Genomic DNA, 12,626 nt, shown 5'->3' on the forward strand with positions numbered 1-12,626 from the left:
TGGATTATGAGACTATCAATCATCAGGAAAACAAGGGAGGCGTGTCCTATATAAAATGGGAAAATGTGTTTATGTTTAATGATTACGGTTATTCAGCCAATACATACATACATAAAAGCACAGCTCTTTCTTAGAAACAGGCAGAGACTATCTTTCCGCTTGCCACGATCCTTGCATGATTCTTCCGCTTTTCCTCATTTATAAACTCGTTTCATGCAAGCACGTCGATTTCAGGTAATCTTGACCTGACCTTTCGCCTGGCCTTAATAGAAGTGTAGGTTTAAGAAATACGAGAAGATGTTAAATGAGAAGGAAGAATAGCCTAATGAAAAGCATAAGTATGAAAGAGTCTAGTGAGAAAGGTACTAACACACCTAGTGTTTCGAAATTACTTTACGACTCTTTTTAAGAGCTTATAAGTCGTCGAAGAAAAACGTTACATTTAAAAATAAATATAGGAAAAATCACTCATTATATTGTTCCCAATTTCCTCTGCTAAGTTTCGGAGTTTTACGTCAGTCGATTTACGCGTAAATCGCACCTTAAAAGATCTTATCGTATTACATAATGAAATTATGGCGAAATTTTATTAATTTATTTACTACTTCTATTAGCAAAGTAATTAAACTCAGATAAGAAATGTGACAAATTTTCAACTATTAGTTTTTAGGCAACATGGATACCGTTCCGGTTTTACTGATTTTATGTTTAGTTCATGTAACATATAGCAGAGACTTTTACATGGGAATGTTTAAGAAGAATGACTTTTTGATGGCAGCTGATGAGTTGTATAAGCCAAGGTCGCCTTCACGAATTACTTATGCTAAATATGGAAGAATTTTTAAATGTCGGGTAAGTTATATTTTCAGTTTTAATTATAAGATAATTGATTCATAATAGTACTTATGGAAAATTAAATTTTTTGCGTATCGCATTTGGTATCTTATAAAAAATTTAATTTTCCTTTATTCTCGAATAGATCATTACTACTCTAAAGGAAATTTCAAGATCCGCTTTTAACCATGATTCTGGAATTGATTAATTCGGGTTTACACAAATGGCAAGTGGAAAGATGTAGTCTCTTCCTCTTCGGGAAAAAAGCGTGATTTTATGTATGTATATATGTAATTCTGAACCACACAGCAGAAAATTGACAATACGAGAACAAAAGAAAGGCATAGGTGAAGACAATTTAATAACTGGACATTTTACAATTGAAATTGTGTTGTTGCTTCTCATAATCCAAGTTTTCACTTGACAATTTCACTGCAAAGATTTTTTATTCATAGTGATTTTTAATCCCCATAATCAAGGGAAATTAAATTTCACAGATCACCTACTTCAGAGTGGTGGACCGTTTAGGGAGCAATTCGAATCCTAAAGTTGAAATACTCAGAGGTGGTCTTCAAATGAAATACATAGTCGTATTGCTTTCGGTCTACAATCAACCAATATCTGTCAATATCTATGTTGGATGTCAGAACAAGAATACTACTAGACCACCACCCAAAGCTAAAAAGGCTCATGAGGAAACAACGGTGGCTGGAACTGATGCTGGCGGTGAGAAGGCTACCACTGTTGCTGGTGGAGGTAATATTGTTAACAACTTTACCTTATCAGTAGATACAAATTTTAAAATTTACAAATTACAAAGCTCTTACGAACTAAATCGAATGAAAAAGAATGATATAGAATTTATCTGCATTTGCTAAGTTTGATCAACATTATTTTTGTATAATAAAATTTGACAAATTTGTTTTGGGATAATGCAAATGGAAATAAATATTTTTCTTATGCAGTCTTCGGTAAGATTGAAGTTTATTTAGGTCATTATATTCAAATGTTTCCGACCAATCCAGGTGGCAATATTGATGATAGGAAGGCTTATGTCCTGCAATTAATATCTTTCAGGTGTGATAGTACTTAAATTTTCTTATATTTAATCTGTTAAAAGTGTGTCGCAAGTTTGACATGTGTCATTTACCGTCCAGATAGGACTTTTTAAAAATCGTCCCAAATATTGAAAAGTGGTCTAGAATGTGGTGGTGGTGGCGGTCCATACAATTGTTACGACCAAAAGAAAAGTATAAAACATACATATAGATATAGCCACAGTAGAAAGTTCAGTTAATTTTAATTCGTCACTTATATATCTTCGTCAGGTTTCTTGTTACAAATTAAACAGGTGTATTTTTATATTAAAGATTGACTCTGCACTGAGTAATGCTTACACAACAACGCATTGCACAACAAAATAAGTTAAACCAAGTTGTTATAGTACGCCCGTATAAGTGAAAATGGCTACCGCCACACTATGAAAATGACTACACCTTTGGGGCAGTCATAAAAGAAAATTACTTGGCAGCAGAGACGTTTAGGGTGTTTGATAAGGATAACCAAAATTATCGGATATCCGTAGTAATAACTGAAATTTTAACTATATAAAAATGTGTTGATTTTGTTAAAAGTTTGCAAATTAAACTAAAATAATAAATCAAAAATATATAAACAAATAAATAATAATAAAAGTTAATCTGATTTACCAGAACTATAGTATACTATTTGCCAAGTTATTTAAAAAAAATGTAATCTAAAATATTATGTGCCAGAAATTTTAAAATCGGTAAAATCTGTATTCCTGTATTTTTAATCTTGTAGAAGTAGTCACTTTAGTTTATCTTATAACAGATTCTTCAGTTATTTTAAATATCTATAAAGCATATATATTTTGTCAATCCATGCATATGCATGGATTGTATTCTTAAACTTTATATTGAAATGATGTAGATATGTGGTGTGGTGTGGTGATAAGTGATAATATTTATTCTATTTGTACGCGACTATATTAAGTAAAGACAATAACATATAGTTTTTGTACTACAGTTAAAATGAGAAACATTCTGAGATAGATTGTAAAATAAAATAATAAATAAAACAAAAACTAATTTAAAAAAAAAATGGACACGATCTCAGAGATTTTAGATTAGATTAGATTAGATTAGATTCAGAACAAAAAATTATTTCCTGATATTAACTTAACTTTATATTTGACAGAAGCACCTACTACCGGTGGTGCTACGGAAGCTGGAGATGTTAAAGACGCTGAAACTGTCGCTGCTGAAGAACCAGCTAATGAAGAAAAATAAACACAAAATTTGAATCAATATGAATAAAAATATGACCATCCAATTTTTTAAACAGAATGGTGACAGTTTTATGACATTATTTTCAAATGTATGCATAGTCGTTGCATACCTAATAAATAATAATGTCTTATTATCATAAGGTGTTTCATTTAGTGAAGCAATGTTAGCAAAAAATTTATAGTTTAAATGAAAAATTTTCATTTCTTGTTAGGTTGCTCCAGATTTTGTTAAGTTGTATTCAACAAGAAGAAAAAAGAAGAAATTCTATGAAAAATGGAAAAGCAACTGGATGTTGATTCTTAGAAGAAAAATACCGAGGCAAGGTTACGCGCCATTTCTATGGATGAACATGAACCTCTACAATTACGCAAAACAACATAAACCTTAAATTTACATAATGTGATCTTACTAATCTGAAAATTATAAACAAATAGTAAAAAACGAAATATGTTATTTAATACAAAAAATAAAAACTAGAGACATGAAAACAAAACTCATTTAATAAAGTTGTAAATAAAATCGACAAGTAAAGAAATGCCAAAAGAGCATGTTTTGAAATGCAAATTTATCAAATAGTTAAAGTCAAAACCTAAACTAACTACTACTAACTGTATTTAGTTGTTATGGTACATATTCATAATTTATTCCTGTTCTTATAACGCACATGTGTAACTTGTGACACATTATTAACAATTTTGCATAGAAATTCTAGTTTGATGTTATTAAAGATACAAGCAAAATTAACTGAGATTAATACAATCCGATTTCTACGAAACAGTTTTATATTAACGCAAATTAAATGATCCATTGGTTGTTATAGCAAACCCGGTGGAAGTCATGAAAGAAAAGAAATTGAAAGCGATAATTGATGATGAAACTGCCTACAAATTAGAATCTCATACGCTCCGGGAAACTGATCTTGCATCTGATGATACAAGAGAACAAAATGAACCAGAATCTAATTTAAAATTAGACCCGTTCTCAGAATCAGAAGCTGATCATGAAGAAAAACTAAAATCGAAAGAAGATGAACAAGAAGTACAGCGAGAAGAGATACAAAAAGAAAGAAAGCCAAAGAAAAAGAAAACAAACTCAAAAGATGATCACGACAATATGACTTTTTGAAGATTTTCAAACAAAATTTATGACGATCTGACTGACTGAATTTGATATTTATTCTATCATGACAATGGTTTAATAACTATTAGTAAAATTATTACTTTTAGTTAATTTCTCTTATATTCTTTGTTTAAACTTCAAACATTTTTGTGCAGATGCTTTATTTTTTTTTATTATATATTTTTTCCAAGATACCCATAGATATCAAAAAGCCCACTAAAAATTTAATCATTTACCAGTCTGCAGAGTAAAACTTGAAAGTTGTAACCAAAACTATCGGCAAATCTGAAAATAACTGTAACCGATCCGGAATACTTAAAAAATTTAAAACGTTAGCACAGCCCTTTGCGAATGAAGAATTTAAGATTTTATGAACGTAGCTAACCATAACGTTTCAATGATTTTCAATTTCTGAATCAATTTAAGACTTAACTTTTAGTATAACTCTTTGTTTACAGCTTCTTCATCTGTTGAGATGATTAAGACTGTTAATCCGCTTAGGATATATTTACACGATAAAACAAAATATTAAGCAAACATTTCACCGAGCCGGCTCTTATTGTTGTTGATTAGAAAACTGCACTATTGTTATAGTATTCATATCGATTAGATCTCTTTTACGACATCTATAGTAAAGGATATAATATAAATCTTGTTCTGCTTTTCCGAAAAATGTACGATAAAACATGCTTCAGGTAAAAAGACAGCATTAATTCAAATGGTATATATCTCAAAGTTTCCAATTTACACAAGCCAGCCGTAAATCTGAGGGGCTTTGTCTTGAAATTTTAAAATATTACCGCCCGGCCAGAGGTACTGCGTTCTTAGAATCTGCCATGGATTATGGTATAAGAGTTGAATGATTTATTTTCTTTCAAGCTTTGCTCTAAATAATTTTATCTGTTAATAAGTAATCTCGTTCAATATGTTGGTGATGTTCTAGAAAGAACTTCAAATTTTGTTTCTAACGACTTGCTATGTGGACCATTCATCACCTTAATCCTAACTCTCTCTCTCTCATATTCACGTATTCCTAATAATATTATCAACTCGAGGTACGCTAACGACAAAGTAATAGATACCAAGTATAAGAAATAGTAATGCCTTTCACAATTTTTGTTATGACTTTCTGAGACCACCATTCCTTGAATTTGAAGCCTTTTGATTAATTTCAAGTCCTTAGTCGCCTCCATCGTCTATCCATTATATATCTACAAGCTTAGATGAAAAGTGATATACAACTCTGTCGGGGCCGCCACAGAATTGAAAGCCCATCATGTAAATTAATCGATAGAAACTAATAACGTTTTATTAGGAACAAGATGACACAACCCTTTCAGCGTAATGAAAATGCAACAATATTGGGAACCTTCCCGAAATCTAGTGGAGCAGAGGAAATTGAACAGATGCCGCGATTCCGACACCTTTATCGCGGGTACATTGTTTTGGGAACGATTGCGAAAAGAAATAAAAAGAAACTCGTTTTAAGACTAAATATAGGCTGCTTTTGTAATCTCTACTGGATTTTGCTGGCGACATTGTTTGTTTGGTGTTTATCTGTGACTGTAAAATATTTTTTAGTTAATTCAATAATATAAACTCGTCTATTTCCCTTGCGAAGTAGACGGAGCCATCAGTCTTGAAAGACTGAAAGGCCACGTTCAGCTGTTACGCTTAATAATAGAATTAAGATTCAACTAGTGATAGGTCGGTAGCCCATCGCCTTAAAGAAGAATTCCAAGTTTATAAGCCAATCCCTTAATCACCTTTTACCACATCCATGGGAAAGAGATGGAGTGGTTCTTTTTTATATTGGTGCCGGGAACCACACGGCAGAAAAATATTTTTCACAGCAAGCGTTTGCAGTATTACTAATTATGTATATTATTCCATCCAGTTTTTTGTAAGGATTGCTAAGAAAAATACGAATATACTCGTTTTACATATATTGCCTTTTGTATCAGTATCTGGATTTAGCTGGGGACTGTTAAACGTAATTAATTGTTTTTAGCGGTATGCAATTTTAAGTGTCACTTAAGGTTCCCGTAAAACTTTCATTAGTTTTTGTTATTTTGCTAATGTTATAGTATTATTTACTTAGTCTTTCTACATTCATAGAAATGAGATATAGTGGTCTTATTCTGAAATGCACGGAATCGCACAAAAAATAACTAAATCTAATAGAAATATTTTTACACTTGCCAAATACCTTATCGCCTGTCGGTAGCATTAAGGTATGCTTTTACAAGCAGCTTTGCTGCCGTGAATTTACCGCCTCCTACGGGAACTATAGTTAACGAAGTTAGTAAATGCTTTATTGTTCACTAAAAGAGTACACTACAAATATAAAACAGTAGTACAGTACAAAGGCGGGCTTATCCCTAAGTGGGATCTCTTCCAGCCAACCAGACAATAAGACGATCCCATACAAATTTGAGTGTGAACAATAGTTCATTTACGAGTAGTTTTTACTGGGAGGAAAAGGGCCATATGAGGATGCTACTGATAAACGGTAGTAGATTTATTAATAAAGTTTATGCATCATGTGTGTAGCTGAACGTAGCCTTTCAGTCTTTTGAAGGCTTTTTGGCTCTATCTACTCCGCAAAGGATAAAGATGTGACTATATGTATGTATGTATGTAGGTAGGTGTATATCGTTGTTTTTGTAGGGGTGTTTTCCTGGAGGGTTAGACTACAATGACACCATTTTACTGGTCATGATCTCTGCACACTTATTTCGCTCAATTCACATTCATCATCCATTAATGATAATTATGAGAAAACTAAATGACCCTCATAAAACAGTAATTCGTCTAAAAAATTAACGAGACTCCATCATTTGTTGTATAAAACGAGCGATTCAGGGGAATTGCTCGTAATTTCTTCCAGGCAATAAAATTTTTGCTACACCCACGTTGAGCACTTTTCTGCACCTGTCACCTTCATAGCGAGAATTCTACGGATCTTCCATCCTTGTCAAACTTCAATACCATATGATAATTTTTTATTCTAATATACTTTGTAACCTGTTACAGTTTTTTTTTCTTTTATCGCCTCAACGAAGAATAATAAGTAGTATTGTCTTTGTTGAATTTTATTAAAATTTTTGTTATTACTTTTTTTATAGCATTTTTGAGGATTTATTGCAGTTAAATAATTTACACAGAATACAGAGATGTTTTTCAAATATATAAAAAATAAAAAATAAAACAATTATGTCGTCTGATGTACATCGAGTAACAAGGTACAAACTTAGTTTAATAAAAACATAATGGATTACAATTAAGATTCAAAAATGGTAATGATAGCTCATCGTGTAAAAGAACAATCCTAAGTCCATAACAAGCCTATCACTTGATCGTCTTTTACTATTTGGGCCCGGAAAGATACTCCACTATATCGACTTTTTGCTTCTACATTAGTAATTTAAATTTTACTTAAAATACATCTAATATTATTTACAATAGAGACCCTTATGCGTTATTAAAATCATTCGGCGAATAATCGAGATTAAAATTGCTGTACACAATTAATATGCTTGGAAAATTATCAAAAAATAACTTGAAACAGCTCTCAAAACCAACATTGTCTTAAATTTAATAAAATGCCTCGGTAAAGTAGCAATATTAATCACACAAGTACTATAACGAGTAGGTATCCATGTCAACAAAATTAAATTGTTCGTGAACAGATATTACAAACTTGAGTTTACATTAAGCACGTTCTAGTGCAGTGTACACTTTATAGCAAAATTAGCTGCACACTTTATTGTGAAATTTTTTTTACTAACTAATCATACATACATATAATCACGTATGACAGAGCCAAGCGTCTGGGAAAGACTGAAAGGCCACATTCAGCTGTTTGGCTTAACGATAGAATTGAGATTCAAATAGTGACAGGTCGCTAACTAATCAGAATCGATAAAAATTAAAAATTAAGGTAGGAATAAACATCATGCTCTTTTTAAATTTAACACTTTTTATTTACACATTTTTTTATTTCATGCGATTTAATATTATTCCACACATATCATATTGTTAACTTCAAATAAAAAATATAAAAGTCACTTTTTGAATCTATCAGCTGAACGGGGCTTATCAGTCTTTCAAGACAATTTGGATCTGTCTTCCCCGCAAGGGATATAGGCGTGATTATATAAATGAATAGCCCGGAAAACTTAGTATCTACTTACTTAGTCCAAGTATTTTTTTATTTACTTTAATTCATAAACCCACAATCTCTTGAAAGGAATATTACAATTTTGTATCAAATAAAGCCAAATTTTATGTACTTTCTAAAAGTTTTGTATGGAAAGCTCGTATCAACTTTTGGTGCATATTGCGACGTAAAAACTTTGATCTGCACTGCAGTAGTTTTTGGCAGTATATAACTTCTATTTAATATTGTTATCAAACTAACATCAACATCCAGCCCATATTCAAAATATATTAAAAAGTAAAATGAAAATTTATCTACTTTGTAAGTATTAGGTATTTTCGATATTTCATATCATTTAAACCTGAAGGCGACCTTTCTTTCTTCTTCTTCTTTAAGTCTTTCCGGGACTGTTGGTTCTGCCTACCCCGTAAGTGATAAAGTGAATATGCATGCATGTATGTATATTAAGCGTATCATTTCGGTTCTCTATTTTGTATTATTAAAGTTATGCCTATAACTTTATTTATAATCTAAAAATGGTTTTTCTATAAGTAATATTGTTTTGTGTGTCAACGGATGACGAACAACTTCAGATACAATAAAATTAAAATAATGTGTGTAAACGAATAAAATAAATATTCTTAGTCATTACGTTGAGACTAGTGTGCCTACACCGTAAGGCATAAAAGTCATTCTGTAAAAAAATAAAAATATTTTTTTCAGCGTGTCATTTTTTTGGCCCGAAATGTATACCTACGAGTGAGGGTTCAGAGAGTCCAATTATAATCTTATTAATTCTTAAAGCCTATTTAAATTTTATTTCATCAATTTCATATTAAACCTTTTTTTTTAGTTATTTATTTAAATTTTATTTATAACTGGTATTTACTTGTAGTACGCTTAAGTTGAATATTTTATATTACCTACCAACTAAACCCACTGAATTTTGCTTTTGTTAAAAAATGCCTATGTGACCCATAGGAAGTAATGCCATATAAGAAAGAAAAGATACATATATATGATTATCACGTTTATATCCCTTACGGGGTAGACAGAGTCATCATTCTCGCAGACTGAAAGGACACGTTCAGCTGTATGACTTAATGATGGAACTGATATTCAAATAGTGACAGGTTGCTAGCCCATTGCCTAAAAAAGAATCCCAAGTTTGTAAGCCTATCCCTTAGTCGCCTTTTACGACATCCATGGGAGAGTCCTATTCTTTATATGTATATTGGTGCCGGGAACCACACGGTTATTATATATATTATTAAACATCGCCTACAAGAATAATCCCAAGTTTCGTAGCCTTCACTTTGTTGTCTCTTACACATCACACATAGGATGTCGTAAAAGATGACTTCATGTTCATGAGTGTGACATTGAAGACATATGTCTAATCCAATATTGAATTTAAAAAAGGAAGGTTAGGTCCTATTCAAAAGAGCCAGAAACTACACTGCAACGAGAAAAAAGGATTCATTCATATAATCACATCCATATCCCTTGCGGGGTAGACAGAGCTAGCAGTCTTGAAAGACTGATAGGCCATGTTCTGCTGGTTCAGGTGTTAAGCATAATTATAGAATCGAGATTCAAATAGAGTGACTAGGTGAAATAGGTTGCTAGCCCATCGCCTTAAAACAAGACAAGTTTGTAGGCTTATCCTTTATAAAAAAGGATGTATGTAAAAATTAATGGAGATGTCTTGTGTGCCGTGTGGTTCCCGGCACCAATACAAAAAAAAGAATAGGACCACTCCATCTCGTTCCCATGGATGTCGTAAAAGGCGACTAAGGGATAGGCTTATAAACTTGGGATCTTCTTTCAGGCGATGGGCTAGCAACCCGTTACTATTTGAATCTTAATTCTATCATCAAGCCAAACAGCTGAACGTGGCCTATCAGTCTTTTCAAGACTGTTGGCTCTGTCTACCCCATAAGGGATAAAGACGTGATCATATGTATGTATGTATGTCTTGTGTTAATTTGTTTCGTAACTCTTTACATACAAACATAAATTACTTAGGTCAGGACGGCGTGCGGAGCGCGTAGAACGGCCGGTTTCATTAAGACAATGGGTTTAAATTGCAGTGGTTAGACAGACCGACAGAAACATCTGTGGTGTTATTTGATAAGCGAAACATTATTATTAGTTACTTAACTATGTTAGCATAAAAAACAAAAATATATGGTTCATTAAATTCAAGAACTATATATATGATTCGAATTGAACCCGCAGAATTGATTTTCGGCAAGCGAAACTGCGCGGAATAGCTAGTTATGAAATTGTGAAAACATATTTTAATTTACTACAATAAATTTGGTATCAAATTACTTGACATCTTTGTAGTAAAACTAGCTGTCACGGCAACATTGTTTTGCCATATAAATAATTTTTAAACAATTAATAATTTCTAGTTAAAATAAAATGTTAAGAATGGACAACCATTATCACTAAGGGGTATGAAAAATAGATGTTGGCTGATTCTCTGACCTACTCAATATGCTCACAAAATTTCATGAGAATCGGTTAAGCCGTTTCAGAGAAGTACGGGAACGAACATTGTGACACAAGTATTTTATATATAAGATTTGCTTAACGACCTTTTGCCGTTGATTCGGAACAAATGAAATTTGGTCCTTGGCACCAGGATGTCATATTCATTGTACTTATTCCCAGTAACCACACGGTACTTTTCCACTCCATCTCTTTCTCATTGATTTCGTAAGAGGCGGCAAAGAGAATAAGCACTAGTACAGCTTTTACCATGATCCAATATGGGTCAAGTTCCCATTCAAAGAGTCTTTTCGCTTTTTATTATGACGTGAAAGGGACAGCGATAGTTTTTCGCGCGATAAAAACGGCGTAGCGCGTCCCACGCTACGGCTGACTTACCCAATCCAGGATCATGATTAAAATCGCGTCCAGGGCATAAGCCTATTTCGGATACATCCTAACCTTTCTGGATGATGTTATCGGGATTTATGATAGGAGAAATCAATATAGAACATACATACAAACATATAGTCACGTCTTTATCCCTTACGGGGTAGACAGAGCCAAAAGTCCCGAAAAGACTGAATGGCCACGTTCAGCTGCTCGGCTTAATTGAGATCAAAATAGTGACAGGTTGCTAGCCCATCGCCTAAAAAAAAGGATCGCAATTTTATAAGCCTATCCCTTAGTCGTCTTTTACGACATCCATGGGAATGAGATGGAGTGGTCTTATTCTTTTTGTTTTATATTTGTGCCGGGAAACACACGGCACAAAAATTCCATTCCAAATTCCAAATCATAGAATAAACCGTAAATACTTACAACTTGGACCACAAACAAACGGAGCCGAGCAAAACAGGGGCATAGTTAATTCTTGGTCAGGAAAAAACCTGCATTAGTCAAATGCAATGACGATAGACCTCATATCTGAAGGCAATTATTCAAATAGCATTGTTACAATAATCTGCCTAGAGATGGTAGTGAATTTACCATAAAATACCAAAGCAATATCGACAATGGCAATGAGATTACATACATACATAAAATCACGCCACTTTCCCGGAGGGGTAGGCAGCGACTACCTCTTTCCACTTGCCGCGATCTCTGCATACTTCCTTCGCTTCATCCACATTCATAACTCTCTTCATGCAAACTCGGCGGTTTCGGGTACTTTTGACCTGACCCTTTACCAGGACGTCCTTAATTTGATCAAGATACGTTCGTCTAGGTCATGAGATGTCATCAATGAGATTTTATATAGTACTATATTATTAAAAATTTCTGTGATACCTTCCATGCTCGTCTGGCGGTGAATACAAAATATAGTGTGTCTTATAGCCACCCTGTGACGTCGTGCCAGTCCTGTCTCCACTGCGTCCCTCTTCACAGACCGGGAGTCCTTTAAAAGCGCCCGGGCTTTAGACTTGCGACTGCTACAGCGCTCAGCAAGTTAAGTAGCTCGCTACCTTTCGGCGGCCACTTGCTTGGATCTCGTGTCTATAGCTAAACCCACGCTTTTAATTAGTAAAAAAGTTCTCAGAAAGGTTGATATAGTTTATTCTATTGATTTTTAAATTAACTCTCATCTCTTTCGCAACTGCAAAGTTTTACTTAAAACGCTGCTTCTATTTTGTTTTATAAAAGTGAATTAAGGACAAAGCTTATTTACTTGAAATTTTTTATTTTGACGATGGGTTAGC

The sequence above is a fragment of the Amyelois transitella genome, chromosome 15, assembly GCF_032362555.1.
Source record: "Amyelois transitella isolate CPQ chromosome 15, ilAmyTran1.1, whole genome shotgun sequence".
Taxonomy (NCBI): Eukaryota; Metazoa; Arthropoda; class Insecta; order Lepidoptera; family Pyralidae; genus Amyelois; species Amyelois transitella.